Source organism: Xiphophorus couchianus, chromosome 14 (genome assembly GCF_001444195.1).
Source record: "Xiphophorus couchianus chromosome 14, X_couchianus-1.0, whole genome shotgun sequence".
Taxonomy (NCBI): Eukaryota; Metazoa; Chordata; class Actinopteri; order Cyprinodontiformes; family Poeciliidae; genus Xiphophorus; species Xiphophorus couchianus.
In genome coordinates, this window is record NC_040241.1 from 19,861,386 (window position 1) to 19,881,620 (window position 20,235).

Consider the following 20,235-nt stretch of genomic DNA (forward strand, 5'->3'; position numbering starts at 1 on the left):
GCAGGGCTCTGCTCCACAGGAGGCAGTCGGTGGTTAGACTGAGGAGAAGTCACGCTGGAGGTGATGAACTATTGCAAGCAAAGGTACTAATGATTTTTGATTTCTAGCCTGCTCTGGATGTCCTTTGTCTGTGATCTGCACCTGCCACCTTTGTGAGAACCGAATAAATCTTCTAAAATGATCTCCAACTTGGAACAGTCATTCTTTTTTGACTAAACCATAATAGAACCTCGTCACACTTTTCAAAATGTTTTATGGACTTTTTATTTTTCAATGAAATTTCAAAATGCTATATAAACAATAGATGATTTGACAGAATAATTATTCAAGATATCTGAAAAGAAAAGGTGGAGATACTTTAAGGAGGAATTTTAGCTTATCCAAAATACACCTTCAGATATCTGTTAGGTTAGTTTTGCCTGGAATTATTTGCTTTCATAATATCTATAATTTAATTTGTGCAAGTCGAGTCCTATAGGCTACCTTATCTAAAAATACATTTAAGACTTCTTGAATAACGATGTAATTTAAGATATATTTAATTGGAATTATGACTAGCCAGAAAAAATCAAAATATCTCAAGTTTAGTTTAAAACTAATCATAATTTAATTATTGATATCTGAGATATGTTTCAGATGGTCAGTAACTCATGGTAGATATCTAGAACTGGAGTCTTCAAAAACCTTAAAGTTAAACCTAATTCAATTTGATTAAAATAAAAATATTTATCCGAAAGGGAAATTAAATCTTGTAACTCATATTAATTGAAGATTCTTCATAAAGGTGTTGATGGTGATGACTGTTGGCAGGAAAGATCTAGTATGACAATTTGTGTTGCATCAAATTTCAAGAAGCCCCCAACTAAAGACACTTGTTTTCTTTTGACAGTTTCATGAAGAGGATGATCAGGGTTTTCCATAATCTTGATTTTATGTAAAATCCTTCTTTGCACCATCATCTTTAGACCAGCCTCCTGAGGATTTTCATCATATATAAGGTCAGTGCTACCAGTCTGTAGCTGCTGAGGTTCTTTGGATGTTTGGTCTTTGGACCTGACACACAGGAGATCTTTCACAGTTTTAGTACTTTCCCCAGACTCATAGTGATGGGAACATCAAGACAACTCCAAAGTCATTTAAACATATTTTATTGTCAAATATAGAGAATGCCTTATTTAAAAATCTGTAAACATCAACATGAAATCTTTTCAAGTGTTCATGTTGTGGCCAGTTCATTTCATAAATTAAAAGGGATTCTTTATTTACCTCTTACCTAAGTCAGTAAAATGTTTTTTTTCTCAATTAAAACTTAACAAAAAAGTGATTTTAAAACTGGAAGACAAAAATGGGAGACCCAAACCTGCACTATACAAACTGTAATAGAGTGTAGATAAATAATGCAATGCAGATATTAATAAAATGCCTTAAAAAGCTAAATTTCACACAGTGTTACAACATTTGTGTTCCATTTATAATAACATATCAGTACTGAAAAATATTGTCAAGTACTTTTACTCCCTTCATGTCGCTAACTTGTTAGTTTAATTACAGGAAAGACCGACTAGTTTAATTACAGTAAGATTAGAATATGGTGCGATTCAAACAAACATAAACAATGCAGGTAGACATATATTGTCTTCAGCGAGGCAACAGCAGCTGAGAAAAACTACTTCTTAACCGGTTTTCACACAAATAGGTAAAGAAAAGTGTACATAAGGAAAAAACATGTCAAGGATTAAGAGGACACTTGGAGAATCTGGAGGTCTGGTAAGAACATTGGCAAAAACTTTGATTCTGGTTTTACTTTGGATGCATCTGCTGAACTAATTTCTATTGTCTCACATCTTGAAATGGAAATAAATATTAATGTTTTTGTTTAATCACTGAATGACCTCTGTTGATCTTAGCAAAACCTCATTAGAATAATTATTTAAAATTCTGCTGCCTGGTTTCTGACAAAATCCTTCACTTTTTCAAATGAGACTCCAGTCTTTATGTAACAACGTTGGCTTACAATTTACTTTAAAGTGCAACTTAAGAATCTTTTTCCAACTTGATAGACAAACACCAGCTAATGTCATTTGTGAAGCCCTCTGCACCCATTTGTCCATAATAATAATAATAAATTTTATTTGAAGGCACTTTTTAAGTCACCCAAGATCACCTAACAAAAAATCCTTGAGCTCCTGTGATCAGTGATTCCCTATACTAAGATGAAAACAAAGATAAGACACAGCTTTTAGTTCACTGACTCTTCTCTGGAGCTTTCCTTCTTCAAACTGTTTTCTTTTTTAAAATACTTTTTTTCAATCAATACATTTCTTATTTATTGATTCTCCTGTTCTTCATGCATTGTTGGTTCTTGAACTGTTGTATTAGTTTATTGTGAAGCACTTTGTGATTCGTATAAGGTGCCATGAAAATACTTTTACTTACTTACATATTATGTTAATCTAAAAACATATCTTAGATGAAACACGTGTAAAGTAGGTTTCCTCCCTCTAACTTAGAATGACTCTAAAATGAGCACCAACACACTCCTGAACGATTCCTGAACCCAAATCCAGGATAAAGAGGTTCAGTGAATTTGGTGTTGAAGGTGTGGAGGTGGATCAGTGTCTCTGCTGAAACTCTGTAGAAGGACAGAGTCCCAGCAGGACAGTCTACATACACAGCCACTTTGGAGGAGGAAGAGGATGAACACTTAAAAACTTTGTTACAATCGTGCCAGACAGCATAACCCTCATCTGAGCAGATTAGACTCCAAGAGTTATTATTAAATCCAAACCAACAGTCATCAGTCTGTCCTTTTCTTTGGATTCCCCTGTAACTCAATGATACATAGACCCTCCCACTCCACTCCATCTCCCAGTAAAAGCGACCAGTCAGACCATCAGTACACAGCAGCTGATAGAGATCAAATCTGTCTGGATGATCAGGGTATGGCTGCTCCTCTTCCACATAAGTCACCTTCCTGTTGCCTTCAGATATTTTCAGGTGTTTGTTTATGGTGTTCAGGTCGACTGTGAGAGGACAGGAATCTGAAAGACAGGAGAAACATGAATCAGCTTGAAGAACTGATCAATAAACTGATCACTCTAATGCCTTGATCGTGACTATTAAATGGGTGGTATGAACACCTGTACTGGCAGGTGTTCAGACCACTTTATCATAATTCACATGAAAAACACACTTACACTTCCTCAGACCTGGTGTTAACCACTGGACTCCAGCAGGATCCACCCTGGAAGAACCAAGAGATTCTCATCAGTCACATCAGTGTCTTTTTATGTCATGTTTGTGGTTTTTATGCAAGAGTGGGAAAAGAAAGTCAGTTCTGAAAAAAACAGTGCAGCTTAGTTTGTAACAATCCATTTATGGGATACAGCAGTAATGTGAGAGAAGGGATGCCAAAATGTTGTGATCAAGGTTTGTATTTTTAATTTTTTTTTTGCTTTCATGCCATCAGTACCACCAAGTTACAGTGAGACATTTAGTTGTTGATTAAATTGCCGTGCTGTGTCACGTAATATCAATTAAAATTTGGTTGGAACCTGGCAAAATGGGAAGAAAAAGATACTTTAACAAGATGCTTTAACTAGTTTCATTGTGGAAAAAAATTATTAGTGGACTGTATGCTTTACTAAGGAAGTGTTATGGCATGTAACTGATGATGCCAGTAATGTAGATTTATCACATTGGCTGATTACAGCTGCATCCAGTATCTAACATTAACACCGCTGCAGTGGAGGTTTCCCTACTTCAGAGTCTTCAGCTTCCATTTTGCATCTTCCAGTCCAGCTAACAGAGGCTGAGCTCCTGTCTCTCCTGGATGATTGTAACTCAGGTCCAGCTCTCTCAGGTGGTTGGGATTCAACATCAGAGCAGAGGCCAGAGCAGCAAAACCTTCCTCTGTGATCAAACATCCTGAAAGCCTGCAGACAGAACAAACATAACCTTTTACAGCGCAATGAAAAAACATTTACTAATAATACCCTACAAAAGACTGATGACCTGCCTTCTTATTTTTAATCAGTAATTTGCAGAGAGGCTTGAAGTTTCTCATGTTACAGCAGCAGTGGAGAAGAAAAGGTAGGAATATTGAAAGCTCAGGTGTCACAACACATTTACACCAAGACATTTGTGTATTCAGCATCCATCATTCTTTTTGTCAGACAGTTTTAGCTTCAAGCTTTTTATTACAGACGTTCTGTGTATGAATATTTTCTTATTATTGAAAATGAGTTTAAAAATGTTAGTGTTTCACACCAAATGCTACAATTGCCAGCAGATGAAACAAACAAAAAATGTTGCAATCATAGAAAATATGAGCAAAAAATAAAATTTAGCAAAACAAAAGCAGCAACAAACAACATGCTGCAACCATGGGAAATAGAAGTGAAAGGAAAATGGTCACAAACAGAACAAACAGCTGCAAATATGAACAACTGAAACTTGCTCCACAAAATGGAAGTGCTCCAAACCAGTTTGGATTAATTAAAATATCACCTACATAAATATTCATCTGTACAACATTACTGTAAAAATCACCATGTTTCAAGCATAACACATCTTATTTCCTTCCTGACCTCCCATTAAGTCTTGGCATCCCGTATTTGGTCCCATACAATTTGTTGATTGACTCCCCCTAGTGGCCTGGAGCACTTCTATTTTGTCAGGTGAGCGTGAATCATTTCATACTTGCTGTTGTTTTCACTATTTGCAGTGTTTCTCCCTTGATTCTATTTCCTGTGGTTGCAGTATATTTGATGGCAGCACTGTTCTGTTGTATTTGTGTTTTTGTGTTTTGGAGTTTGCATCATTCATGTGTTTGCAGCTCATGTTGTTTACTGTACATTTACATCTGTTTGCTGCATGTTTCCACCTCTTGGTGAAAAAGAGGGTTAGTCTAAAAAATATAAAATTAAAACACCACAAAAAATCGACAGGCAACTAAAGATATGATTTCCAGATTTTCTGTGTAGGAAAACTTAAACTCCTCAACAAACATGGTCTAGAGTACACCACATACTTTTATGACACAGTTGAGTTTCTCAATGAAAATACCAAGTTACAAATTCTGTCTTTTGTTGCTTTAAAAAGAATTTGGGGATTTACAGACATTTTATGAATACTTTTTTTAAAACCCCTCCAGGGGGTCTTTCTGTGGGCTCTAGTGTCCCTTATGTGAAAGTAGGCTGACTGGAAGGGGAGGAAAGAAGGGGGAAAGACATGAGGCAAATGTCGCCGGGTCCGGGAGTCGAACCCGCGACAAGGACTCAAGGCCTCCAAAGGTGGGTCGCACTATCCCCTACGCCACCACGGCACACCCCATGAATACTTTTATCAGCACATCTTCACTCTTGCTTAATCTGATTTTAAAATGTGAACTAACCTCAGAATTTTGAGTTCACAGTTTGGACTCTTCAGTCCGTCACAGAGCAGCTTCACTCCTGAATCACCCAGGTTGTTGTTACTCAGGTCCAGCTCCTTCAGGCAAGAATCCTGACAGGTGAGAACTGAGGACAGAGCTTCACAGCTTCCCTCTGAAAGGTTGCATCCACTGAGTCTAGAGAGACAAAATAAATATAAAGAGTATTTTTTATTATGTGTTTAAAGTGAGCTGCTGCACCAAAATCGGTTTCAAGGCAGCACCTAAAGATAAAATAGCTACATCAGACATAAACAACAGTTTTTTATTTATCTTGGTCAGCTATGAACATTTTACAACAGAAAGGCCAAAAGATTAAGACATAGTGTGAGACTGACATAATATGTCATTATTGGTTATTTTTTACTGCCATTGTGTAGGAGTCTCTCTGTGCTACCTGATGGACTTAGGGTCTGGATACATACAGATTACATCTGGGCTGATGCACTATGGTCCTGAGCTTGAAAGATTCCAAATAAGGAGCACAAAGTGGTGCACACAAAAAGAATCACATCTGTAGTGAGTGGCCATGCTCCAAGCAACCTACAACAACTGTGTCTGCCACTGATTGCACATAGAAAAGTGCTGCAGACCATCTTCTTCTAATGAGGATTTTGCACGTCTTAGTAGGAGTCATCACAGAGGGTATTGGAGAGTGAATTGGTCATAAAAGAAATTGAAGGCATGGAGTTTGAGGTATAATAATAATACATTTAATTTACATTAGTGTCTCAAAGTTATAAAATACAACAGTAAAAAGATGTAAAAGCAACTTTCTGTCATTGTATCTATGCTGCTTTCTCACATGGTTTTTAACATAGTTCCCAGAGAAATACTTCATTATTTTGCTGTTCACTAGTTTGTACAATGAAATAGAAAAAACTGATTTGATTTAATTGATCTGTACTTGCATAGCTTTGCTGGAGGCTTTGACTACTGGCAGCAGCCTCTGAAGAGCATCTTCTGAAGCTGAGTATTTCTTCAGGTCAAACATCTCCAGAGCTTCCTGTGATGAAAGTAGCATGAAGTGCAGAGCTGACCACTGAGCAGGAGACAGTTGGTGTGCTGAAAGACTTCCTGTACGTAGAGATTGTTGGATTTCCTCCATCAGAGACTGATCATTTAGTTCATTCAGGCAGTGGAACAGATTGATGCTTTTCTCAACACCATGATGATTCAACTTCTCCTTGATGTACTGGGCTGTGTCTTTATTAATTGCTAAACTTTCTTCTGTCTGTGCCACAAAGCCTCAAGCGACGCTTATTGGTTTCCAGTGAAAGACCAAGTAGAAAGCGGAGGAACAAGTCCAGGTGTCCATCTGGACTCTCTAGGGCCGTGTCCACAGCACTCTTGTACATTTCTGCCTCTGAAGATTTATGGTTTCTTTTTTCTAAATCCTTGGATTTCATTTCACCTTTTACCAGCAGATTGACTCCAGATTTGATGAAGGTCAGGTGAACATGAAGAGCAGCCAGAAACTCCTGAACGCTCAGGTGGACAAAGCAGAAGACTTTGTTTTGGTACAGACCTCTCTCTTCTCTGAAGATCTCTGTGAACACTCCTGAGCACACTGATGCTGCGTTGATATCAATGCCACACTCTGCCAGGTCTGGTTCATAGAAGATCAGGTTTCTTTTCATCAGTTGATCAAAAGCCAGTTTTCCCAGAGACTCGATCATCTTTCGGCTCTTAGGACTCCAGTGTGAATCTGTCTCAGCTCCTCCATCATACTTGATGCCCTTCAGTTTGGTCTGCACTACCAGGAAGTGAATGTACATCTCAGTCAGGGTCTTTGGCAGATCTTCTCCATCATTTTTGTTCAACATGTCTTCCACAACTTTAGCAGTGATCCAGCAGAAGATTGGGATGTGGCACATGATGTGGAGGCTTCTGGATTTCTTTATATGGGAGATTACCATTCTTGCCTCTTTCTTATATCTGAATTTTCTGGTGAAGTACTCGTCTTTCTTTAGGTCAGTGAATCCTCTGATCTCTGTCATCATGCCAACAAACTCAGCAGGGATCTTATTAGCTGCTGCAGGTCGTGTGGTTATCCAGAGGTGAGCTTTGGGAAGCAGGTTCCCGCTGATGAGGTTTGTCAGAAGAACATCCACTGAGGTGGACTTTGTTACATCCATCAGGATCTTATTTTTCTTGAAGTCCAGTGGAAGTCGACACTCATCCAACCCGTCAAAGATGAACAGAACTTTTAAATCTTCAAACCTGAAGATTCCTTTGGTTTCACTAAAAAAGTGGTGAACAAGATCCACCAAGCTGAACTGATTATCTTTTAACAGATTCAGCTCTCTGAACATGAACGTAAAAGTGAAATGGATGTCCTGGTTTGCCTGGTCTTCAGCCCAGTCCCGAGTGAACTTCTGTGTCAGGACCGTTTTCCCAATGCCAGCCACTCCCTTTGTCATCACTGTTCTGACCGGTTCATCTCTATCAGGTGAGGGTTTAAATATGTTTTCGTGTCTAATTGATTTTTCTGGTCTGTCTGGTTTCCAGGACACTGATTCAATCTGTCTGACCTCATGTTCATCATTGACATCTCCAGAGTCTCCTTCTGTGATGTAGAGCTCTGTGTAGATTCTGTTCAGAACTGTTGGATTTTCTGATTTACCAATCCCTTCAAACACATGTTTGAACCTCTTCTTCGTGCTTGACTTTAGTGTTTGTTGGCATGTGGCGAGTGATCCTTAAAGAATGCAAACAAAGTAAAATAATTAAAATGTTTCTTTTCACTTGTTTTCTATTTCATTTTGAAAACTTTCCTGTATATGTAGAAATTACACATATGTTTCTGCTTAATTTATCTTTTATAAGCCATGAAACAAAACATTTAAGAACCAATTACTTAAATCCTAATGTCTGGCCATAAGAAAAAAATACCTGAATATAATTGAGAAAATATGAGTTTCCTACTGAATGGTTACTGCATAGCCAACTGTCTTTCAACTGGCAACAAGTTACTTAACCCCAACTGATGCAATGAGTAGCTTCTCATTTTTTAAACAGCCTTGTGGAAAGACACGTCCTATTGTTGTGGAAAATATGTTAGTCTGTTTTAGAAGGGTAACATCATTGGCATCAAGCAGAGGAAACATCTAAGGAGATCCAGAGACTACTAAAGTTGGGTTAAAACTCTAACACATTTGGAAAAAAAAATGTCCTTGCTCATTCTCCTCAAGGAAACAAAACCCTGAATGACTATAATTCGTGATCACTTAAGTGTTCAGTTAAATCAAATCAAAGGAAAAGGTCAGTAGACGTCAGGCCTAAGAATGAGCATTTCCACAATATGAAGGGGACTGATGGGCATTGAACTGTAGTGTAGCCATAAGAAAACCTTTAATCAATGAGGTTAACTGGAGAAAAGTTTAACTTGTAAGGCAGCATGAAGGTAGGACTCTATAGTGACATAAGGTCAATTGATCTGATGAGTCCAAATTTACTCTCTTCCAGAATGATAGGCACATCAAGATAAGAAGAGAGGCAGATTAACACTAGATGGAAATAAATCTTGTGAGTTTGCAGAAGTTCATTGAAATGGTGTCACAGCAAATATGTGCTGTAATCAAAGCTAAAGGGGATCCAACAAGAGAGAGAAGATCTTGACCTTTTTCATTGTGTGATGTTTCTTTGATTTGTTTGGCTTTCCTTCCTTTGTCTGACCAATAGACAAAACAAAGTAATGTGACTTCATCAATATCATTGTACAATTGTTTTGGCGTTCCTATAACTAGTCTTCAGGTAAGTATCCTTCAGTTGTGAACCATGTGAATCTCTATACCTTTTAGTAGGTAATGCTGAAACAATCTCTTATTTAAGAAATAAACCAGCAGTGACAGCACCAGACATGCAATTAAGGAAGAACCATGAAGATACCATCAAAAGCTGCTCTGGAGCAGCAGGGGTCAGAAAAACAAACAAGATGTCCCCCACCTCCATTAAGACTCCTCTCTGTGGTAGGTATCAAAATGAGATAAGACCCACCTAAAGTGGAACCACATATGCTTCTTCAACAATGCTGAAGAAGCATATGGGAGAAGGAGGCATCACATAGCATCAATGCCAGATGTCTCAATGAACTAGAAGTTCACACAGCAACCAACCAGCATGTATAACATTGAAGACAAAGACTCAAATTTGAATAAGTTTTAAGAATTGGACTTTACTTGGCCCAGACATGATCTATACCTATTGACTAAATGTCTTTAATGTCCTCCATGAAAACCAAACTAACTCTAACATAAGGAATAAATTGAAAGATAAATTTACTTATCAATCTTGCAGCATATTAACTCTCTAGAGAAATTGTCTTACTGGTTTGAAGACAGTTGGCCAGCTCCTCCTGATTCATCCGTCTTAGGAAATGTTGTGTGATTTTCTCAAAAGCTAATCTGCTCCTCTTCATTTGCTCTTTATCTTCACCCTCTAAAACGTCATCATCCTCATTCCCCTCTGGAACATCTGGGTAATCTGAACCCAGAACCATTTGGATCTTCTTCAGCTCATTCTCCACAAAAGTGAAAATGTTCTTTTTAAGCTCCTAAAACAGAAAAAAGATAAAAATAGACTGAAATCATTAAGGTGGTGGACCTGAGTGAAGTTTGCCCCCACCTTCTTCAAATCAATCAAAATTGGTGTCAAACATCTGTGCTACATTTGTGCAGCAAAAATTTTCATTTGTGATGCTATCATTTTAAAAATAAAAATAAATATTTTTTTGTGATTGTTCTTACAATCATGAAAGGTCATGAAAGGTCACCCATCCCCTCCACCTTCTACAAAATGGTGTCAATTAACTCAAATACATTTGTGCTGGTTTGTGCAGCAACATTTTTTGTTTTTGCTGCTATCATTCTAAAGATATTAAGAAAAATGTTCTCCAGGGGTCATCAGAGGTCAACCACTCCCCTTCCCCCGCTCACATTTAAATTTATTTATTTATTTGCACAAACTCAGTTTGGCTAAGTTGATGCTTGTTGTGCAACAAAAAATTTTCATTTGTGCAGTTTTGGCTTTGAAGATATTAAATCAAACACCCATTTTGTCTGATTTGAAGAAGGTGTGGGGGGCAACTTCACTCAGATAAAGGGTGAATACTATATATTTTTTGGTAAATGTATGTAATCAGAAACAGGTTTAAACCTGTATGAATCATAGAGTAAAAGAAAGACAATTAGCAGGAAAACAGTCAACATCCTGTACAAAGAGGGCGAGGCTAATGTAATGTCACTAATTGTGATCAGTGGTGGTTTGTTATGACACACATAATATTTCATGCAGCTGTGATGTATATGGAAGTTATTCCACCCTGGCGAATGGTCAGATTTTGAGGCCCACATGCTTTGATGCAGTAAAAACCTTTTAATAACTTGAAAAAGTATCAAACAGAAGAAAAGTTTGGCACTAATTCCATGACCATTTTATAAAAGCAAAATAGAGGATGCAGGGAAAGAGTGGGAGCCCCATCGGATAGGATGTATAATGAAATGGGACGGGGGCTCTCACAGGTAGTCTGCACTGTATTAAAGGTGTGTATGAATATGAATGCCTCACGACCACGAAACCATGTGTCAACTGTTTGGATTCAAACAGTTTTATGGAAGAGAAAGAGCTCTTCCATAAAACATGGGAGAGACTTTATGGCTGTTTTCTGCTTGATCTACTGATCCAGGCTAGGGTTTTCCTCTAGTAATTGTTTTGTGGTACCAGAAAAACGTGACAGAAGTCTGATGGTCTCTGATTGGTTAGAGAGTGGAGTCAGAGGCCACATTACAATAATGACTCCCTTACAATAATCCAATCCACCATTTAAAAAAAAACTCACAACAGTGATTGAGTCTGACCAAAAGCCAAAGACTGATCAGAATTTTCAACATATATATCAAAATATATCATTGCTAATGAAGGACGTTGTGTTTGGGTCACATACAGTTCACATTCTGCTGACGCTGGCATCGCCTACTAGAGCTCTTACTCAGTGGTAGTAGAAAAACCACCTGCACAGAATTGAGCCAATTCAAACTGCCCTGCTAGTTGCTATTGGAAAAGGACCATAAGTCAGACTGACAATCCACTAGTTCACAATTTGTAGCGTAGAGATGACCATATGAACACAACATATAGAAAGCAGTAGATGTAAATATACAGACCATAAATATGGAGCCCAGTGATGTTTGATGTTGGGCATTCTGACCACTAGGGACCTCTGAGATCTTCACTCTGTGGAGGAATCATAAAGACTTTTATCACACTCCAGCTCTCCACACAAAACAGGCAAAAATAAACAAGTTATTTGTAGATCTTGACAGATGATAAAATTAATCCTAAGAATCAAAGTATTTCTTAGAATACCAGTGAACTTCAACAGATTAAACTTATACTTTTTTCTACATTTGTTTTGACAGTGTAAACCATAAAATAGAGAAAAGGTTTGAGCCTCATCTGACCAGAACACCTTCTTCTACAAATACTCTTTCTATCTTCCCATCACTCTTAGCATCTGTCATTCCTACCCTTAGAAATCCTAACCTGCTCATCCTTCCCATCTCTGTCTCTCTACTTCACCAACAAATCATTATTTCCCTCCTTATTGTCCAACCTAGCATATAGGTCATTATTGTCCCTTTGTTTGGGCTTTGCCACCACTATTTTCACAATATATTGCATCTCCTGGTACTCCTGTGTACTCTCCCACTACTTCTTTCCTAACGTCTTTATTTCCAGATGCTTCAGAACTTTTTCACTCCATCACTAAGTCTCGTTATCTGCTTTATCTGGAATTCAGACAGCGCTTCCAGGATTTTACTGTCACTGAAAAATAAATCAAGCTATTCGTGACTCCTTTCTCTGTGGATCCCGAAGAAGTGGAAGAGAATCTGCAATTAGAACTCATCATATAACATAACCTATAATATAGACCATCATCTTATGTTGAAGATCAACCTAACATGGTGAAAAGTTCAAATCTAAGGTGAATCGCAAAATGAAACCCATTCAGGCCACAAGTAAAACATTACAGCGTCTTAGGTGTGTCTGAAAAAAGAAAAGATGTGCAAAGTTACTTGGCAGTATTTTCTAATGTCATAATAGAAACTACTGCCTATAGACACAAACAAAGGCGTAATGGAAAATATATTTAAAGTAGTTGAATACTGGTGAAAACATAATGCCATCTGGGATTCCTGTATTCATCTGATAAGTAGCTGGAATGGTTAAAATAGTTATACACAAAAACAAAACATTTACAAACAACTCACTCATCTGGAGCTGGATGATGGTCTATTTCTGACAGTTGTCCAGTTGAAAAGCTGGAATATGAGCGCTGAGGGCTGTCATGTAAAACAATCATAGACAGTAAGAGAGATCTTTTTTTTTTTTTGAACAAAGACTTTATTTTATCAGATCAATATTCAAAATCAATGATTAATACAATAAGTCAGAAACAACAATTTCCAATACAACCAGACAAACAGTGGAACAACAACAACCAAACAAGTCGGCGAGCTGAAGATCCAGGATTTTTTACATGGGGGATGAAATAAAGGAAAAATCTTTCTCGAGTGACTTTTGTCTTTATCATAACGGAGATATGTGTTAAATCTACCTATAAAATATGTGCCTGTGTGTTTACATTTATCTTACTTACTACAATATTAATTGGAAATATGTCTTCAAAGGGTTCCATCTTTTCTTAAATAAGTCAGTGGACAAGTTTAATTTTGCTGTTATTTTCTCCATCGTATAAACGTTCACTAGTTTCTCTTTCCATTGATTTACAGTAGGGGGTAAAAGTTTATACCAACATACTGTTATCATTTTTTCGGCTACGAGAACAAGGATTCCAAACAACTACTGTTCTTCTTTACTTAAATTATTTGGGGGAATTCCCAGAACAAAGATCCTGGGGTTCCAATCAATATAAGTGTGCAAAATATTTGAAATTTCCTCTCTAATTCCCTCCCAAAATTTCTTAATCTTTGGGCAATCCCAAAAGACATGAGTGTGATCTCCAACTAGTCCGCACTGTCTCCAGCACAAATTTGATTTAGCTTGATCAAATTTGGAAATAATATATGGAGTTTTGAAATATCTAACGATTATTTTCCAATAAAATTCTTTCCATGTTGGACTCTTAGTCAGTTTATGTCCAGTTACACACACTTGCTCCCACTCTTCATCTTCAATCACAACATTCATTTCTAGTTCCCATCTTTCTTTTATCCCAGGAGATCCCGTCGACAGACATGATTGTAAGCATTTGTATAAATTCGACACAATATTATTAGATTTTTTTTCTCTGGTGATCTTTATAAAGAATAATTCTAAATCAGTAGGTCGTGACTTAAGAAGGGACCATTAATCTGGCTAAAAGGAGAGATCTTTAAACACTTATTTAAAAATTGCTTGGTGAGGCCTTAAAGTACTCTGCTTTTTTTTTTTTATGGGGGTTTTTGCAAGCTTTTTGTCATTGCCGAAATGGGAACACCTAATTAAGTTAGAACCATTTCAGTTTAAGAAAAGACCCACAGCTCCTACAAAATATGAATGTTTTGTCTTTTTAAGACTTCAGGTTCGAGAATAATACTTTACATGTGCATATAAAAAATACATGGCAATTTTTTCCCCTGCTTTTGCTGTTTGTGTCCAACTTAAATCTATATAATAAAAAGTTTCAATATCAGACAAACATAAATATATAAACATAAATATCCTTTTCAAATCAGGATTTTGTAAGGTTAATAATTAAATCATGAATCAAATGTGATCAACAACATTTTCAGGTTCTGTTTTACTGACACTCCTCCATGGGCTGCCACCTTATCGTGGTGGAGGGGTTTGAGTGTCCCAATGATCCTAGGAGCTATGCTGTCTGGGGCTTCATGCCCCTGGTAGGGTCACCCAAGGCAGACAGGTCCTAGGTGAGGGACCAGACAAAGTGCAGCCCGAAGACCCCAATGATGAGTAAAAACATTGGACTTGGTGTTCCCTTGCCCGGACGCGGGTCACCGGGGCCCCACTCTGGAGCCAGGCCTGGAGGGGGGGCACGATGGCGAGCGTCTGGTGGCCGGGCTTTTACCCATGGAGCCCGGCCGGGCTCAGCCCGAAGAGGAAACATGGGCCCCCCCTCCCACGGGCCCACCACCCGTGGGAGGGGCCAAAGGGGTCGGGTGCACTGTGTGTTGGGTGGCGGCCAAGGGAGGGGACCCTGGCGGTCCGATCCTCGGTTGCAGAAACTGGCTCTTGGGACGTGGAATGTCACCTCTCTGGTGGGGAAGGAGCCGGAGCTAGTGCGTGAGGTCGAGAGGTTCCGGCTAGAAATAGTCGGTCTCACCTCGACGCATGGCTCTGGTTCTGGAACCAGTCTCCTTGAGAGGGGCTGGACATACTTCCACTCTGGAGTTGCCCAGGGAGAGAGACGTCGGGCAGGAGTGGGCATACTTGTTGCTCCCCATCTCAGCGCCTGTACGTTGGGGTTCACCCCGGTGAACGAGAGGGTAGCATCCCTCCGCCTACGGGTCGGGGGACGGGTTCTGACTGTCGTTTGTGCTTACGGGCCGAACGACAGTTCAGATTACCCACCCTTTTTGGAGTCCTTAGAGGGGGTACTGGAGAGTGCTCCTCCTGGGGACTCCCTTGTTCTGCTGGGGGACTTCAACGCTCACGTGGGCAACGACAGTGAGACCTGGAGGGGCGTGGTTGGGAGGAACGGCCCGCCCGACCTGAACTCGAGCGGTGTTCTGTTGCTGGACTTCTGTGCTCGCCATGGATTGTCCATAACAAACACCATGTTCAAGCATAAGGGTGTCCATATGTGCACTTGGCACCAGGACACCCTAGGCCGCAGTTCGATGATCGACTTTGTCATCGTTTCATCGGATCTGCGGCCGTATGTCTTGGACACTCGGGTGAAGAGAGGTGCGGAGCTGTCCACTGACCACTACCTGGTGGTGAGTTGGCTCCGGTGGTGGGGGTGAAAGCCGGTCAGACCTGGCAGGCCCAAACGTGTTGTGAGGGTCTGCTGGGAACGTCTGGCGGAATCCCCTGTGAGACGGAGCTTTAACTCCCATCTCCGGCAAAACTTCGAACACGTCCCGGGGGAGGTGGGGGACATGGAGTCTGAGTGGACCGTGTTCCGTGCCTCCATTGTCGAGGCGGCCGATCGGAGCTGTGGCCGCAAGGTTGTCGGTGCCTGTCGCGGCGGCAACCCTCGAACCCGTTGGTGGACACCTTCGGTGAGGGATGCCGTCAGGCTGAAGAAGGAGTCCTATTGGGCCTTCTTGGCCTGTGGGACTCCGGAAGCAGCTGATGGGTACCGGCGGGCGAAGCGGCATGTGGCTCGGGCGGTTGCTGAGGCAAAAACTCGGGCGTGGGAGGAGTTTGGAGAGGCCATGGAGAAAGACTTCCGCACGGCTTCGAGGCGATTCTGGTCCACCATCCGGCGTCTCAGGGGGGGGAAGCGGTGCAGCACAAACACTGTTTATAGTGGGGATGGTGTGCTGCTGACCTCTACTCGGGACGTTGTGGGTCGGTGGGCAGAGTACTTCGAAGACCTCCTCAATCCCACCAACATGCCTTCCTCTGAGGAAGCGGAGCCTGGGGACTCTGGGTTGGGCTCTCCAATCTCTGGGGGCGAAGTCGCCGAGGTGGTTAAAAAGCTCCTCGGTGGCAAGGCCCCGGGGGTGGATGAGATCCGCCCGGAGTTCCTTAAGGCTCTGGATGTTGTAGGGTTGTGTTGGTTGACGCGACTCTGCAATATCGCATGGACATCGGGGGCAGTTCCCCTGGATTGGCAGACTGGGGTGGTGGTCCCCCTGTTCAAAAAGGGGGACCGGAGGGTGTGCTCCAATTATAGAGGGGTCACACTCTTAAGCCTCCCTGGCAAGGTCTATTCAGGGGTCCTGGAGAGGAGGGTCCGTCGGATAGTCGAACCTCGGATTCAGGAAGAGCAGTGTGGTTTTCGTCCTGGTCGTGGAACACTGGACCAGCTCTACACCCTCGGCAGGGTCCTGGAGGGTGCATGGGAGTTCGCCCAACCAGTCTACATGTGTTTTGTGGACTTGGAGAAAGCGTTCGACCGTGTCCCTCGGGGAGCCCTGTGGGGGGTTCTCCGGGAGTATGGGGTACCGGGCCCTTTGATACGGGCTGTCAGGTCCCTGTATGACCGGTGTCAGAGTCTGGTCCGCATTGCCGGCAGTAAGTCGGGCTCGTTTCCGGTGAGAGTTGGACTCCGCCAGGGCTGCCCTTTGTCACCGATTCTGTTCATCACTTTTATGGACAGAATTTCTAGGCGCAGCCAAGGTGTTGAGGGGATCCGATTTGGTGGCCTTAGGATCTCATCTCTGCTTTTCGCAGACGATGTGGTCCTTTTGGCTTCATCAGATCGTGATCTGCAGCTCTCGCTGGAGCGGTTCGCAGCCGAGTGTGAAGCGGCCGGGATGGGGATCAGTGCCTCCAAATCCGAGGCCATGGTCTTGAGCCGGAAAAGGGTAGAGTGCCTTCTCCGGGTCAGGGGGGGTGTCCTGCCCCAAGTGGAGGAGTTTAAGTATCTCGGGATCTTGTTCACGAATGGGGGAAGAAGGGAGCGGGAGATCGACAGGCGGATTGGCGCAGCGTCTGCTGTCAAGCGGGCGCTGTACCGGTCCATCGTGGTGAAGAGAGAGCTGAGCCAAAAAGCGAAGCTCTCGATTTACCAGTCGATCTACGTTCCCACCCTCATCTATGGTCATGAGCTTTGGGTCATGACCGAAAGAACGAGATCGCGGATACAAGCGGCCGAAATGGGTTTTCTCCGTAGGGTGGCTGGGCTCTCCCTTAGAGATAGGGTGAGAAGCTCAGTCATCCGGGAGGGACTCAGAGTAGAGCCGCTGCTCCTTCACATCGAGAGGAGCCAGTTGAGGTGGCTTGGGCATCTGGTCAGGATGCCTCCTGGACGCCTCCCTGGTGAGGTGTTCCGGGCACGTCCCACCGGGAGGAGGCCCCGGGGAAGACCCAGGACACGCTGGAGAGACTATGTCTCTCGGCTGGCCTGGGAACGCCTCGGGATTCCCCCGGAAGAGCTGGAAGAAGTGGCTGGGGAGAGGGAAGTCTGGGCCTCCCTTCTGAAACTGCTACCCCCGCGACCCGACCTCGGATAAGCGGAAGAAGATGGATGGATGGATGGATGTTTTACTGACATCACAAAGTTCAGATCAACTGACTGACCTGTTGAATTATTAAATCACTAAAGTTTTTTCTTCTGAGAGCAAAAATTTCGTCATTTGTGAAATGCTGTATATATTGAGATGTTTAGACAGATTAATTATACATAACTCACCTCTTTGGATGCTTGCTTGATTTAAAATCCATACAATCATCCATGGATATATTCTCACAGAGCTCTAGATCCAGTTCATCTTCATACTGTTTTCTGTAAGTAAAGTTGGTTGACTGATGTGAATGCCTTTTTTTGGACTGAGTGAAAACAAAAAAGTAAAAGGTGGCCATCTATCTCACCTCTTGGTTTTCCTCTGATTCTCGGTTTTAGACAGAGTTTCTCCTTCTTTCAGCTCCTCACTCTGATCCATGATGCTGAGTTCAGATCCACATCAATCTGCACAGAGTGATTATATTAAACTGGAGAAGGAATACAATTCACTCACCAGTACTTCAGCTCAGCAAATACTGTTTTCTTCACATTGTTTGTTCAATAAAACTATCAGCTAACAGCATTAGACAGCAAAACCAGCAAACAAAGAAGCAGGAAGAGAACTGGCAAAAAAAGCAAGAATATTCCTAATAAATATTTAAAAGAAATGTCATGATTTTAAATGTTAACTTTCATATTTGTGAACACGCTCTTCAAACTGTTGATAATTATAATGAACAAAAGTTGCTAGTTGTTTTGGTAAAAATAAGTCTGGGCACCACCTGCTAATCAGGAATTACTGGCCAAACAACATTCAGTCAGTCAGGTGTTGTTCTGCGAATGCCAACCTAAGGAAGTGTTGCAAAACAATAAATGTCGTCTCTTTAACATCTGGGAGGAGCCTGAACTTAAGGCTAATCTCTGTTTACAGTGATGGTTTCACCTTTGTGAAAGGTGTGTTCACATTCCTTGTATCTCCACTGGGATTTCCACCTATGATTTTAGTTTTGTTTAGCCCTCAAAATATCTAATGAATTTGTGGAAAGAATAAGAAACATTCTATAAAACTATAAAATGTCTTATAGTGCCGCAGTGCTTTCACTGCTTGGGCCTAGTTACCCAACTACAGAAGATTGAAATTAAATTATTTCAATACTTTTGTAATGGGGAAATATTATAATATTTGTAGTAATTATACTACAAATAAGAATAAGGAAATAGATTTGAAGAGACCTGGAATAGTTGGAAACTGTAAACCAAGTTGAGGCTTGTATTTGCACCAACTGGTTTTTCTCTCTCACCAGTCTGTGCGATTATTTTTATTTTGCATAAAGCAGTGAATACAAAATCAGAACTGACTTTAGTTTCCTCTTTGGTTTAATGTATATAATACAAGTAAAGATAATTACAAGAAATAAACATGTAAAAGACAAGTTAAGCATCAAAGAGGCTATTATCTTACCTTAAATCTTTCTGCTTCACAGCGAAATGAAATGTGAAAGCGTTTGATAAAGAAATATGGGGAAGTGCCGCGTCACTGGGGTGGTGACAGTCTGCCTGTCATCAGAGCCTCACCTGTGAGGGAGGCGTTTAAGTGCTGCTCATTGTTTGTAAATGGACACGCCTTTGTAGAAAGAAATGTCACGAGGCTGCTGTTTTCAGAGGCTGCAGGTTAAAAGCCCTCGAGGTTGGAAGTCTCTTGCTAGATGCATCTAAAATAAGCTTCATGTTCTGCAGATGGTGGTTAGAATTTCCTTCTAGTCTGTGTTTTAACCATTGTGTGTCTCTCCAATCCAAAGATACTAGCAAAAGTATCAAGGCTAAAAAAAATTTTTCCAGCCAAAAATGTTGGTTGACACTTTTTCATGCAAGATCACTAAACAATCTCAAATTGCTTTATTGTAGTTATTTAGTGTCTTACCGGAGGTTTCAGATATAATCCTAAAGCAACACAAAAGATAAAAGTTGGATTTTGTGCACATTTATTTTTTTCAAAGTGAATGCAACAACTTAGTGGCCTCACAGTAAATAAGATTTAATCACAACAAAACATTTCTTCAGTGCTGTTTTTTGTTTATTAATTAACTCATGATGTATAACACAACAGAAAAACAAATTTAAAAAACAGGCTAAAAAGGGTGGAGACAACACTGTAAAAAAAACTCCGTAAATTTACAGTAAAAAATTGTAAAATACCAACAGTTACTGACTGTAATATCCAAAACATTTTATTACTGTAGAAAATACAGGGAGTTACTGTAAGTCAATAAAGATATATTTCAAGTGATTTAGACAGTCATGAAATGTAGAAAACACAGAAATATATTGTAAAAATACAAGTAATTATAGAATTTATAACAAAATATTGTAATATTGCCAGCAGTTAATTACCCTAAACTTAACGGTACTAATCAGCCAAAATTACTAATTTTGTTTATGTTAATATCTACAATGTAAAACCATAAACCAGACTGCAAAAGTATTTTTTACAAAGACTAGAATGCTGGTGTGATATTTTGGTTTCTTTTTTAATAATGCCTTTTATACGCCAAACTGAAATCTCAAAGGTAGACCAGGGATCGATCTGGCGATCCACCGATTGCAAGGCAAAAATTGCAAGGCTCCTACAGCCGACCACTATCATTTATGAGAGATTTTTACTAAA

At 40.6% G+C, this 20,235-nt stretch overlaps 1 pseudogene; it reads right to left on the reverse strand.

Annotated features, from left to right (window-relative positions):
- Positions 1 to 1,131: 1,131 nt before the first annotated feature.
- Positions 1,132 to 19,645, reverse strand: LOC114157317 (NLR family CARD domain-containing protein 3-like; annotated as a pseudogene).
- Positions 19,646 to 20,235: the final 590 nt, after the last annotated feature.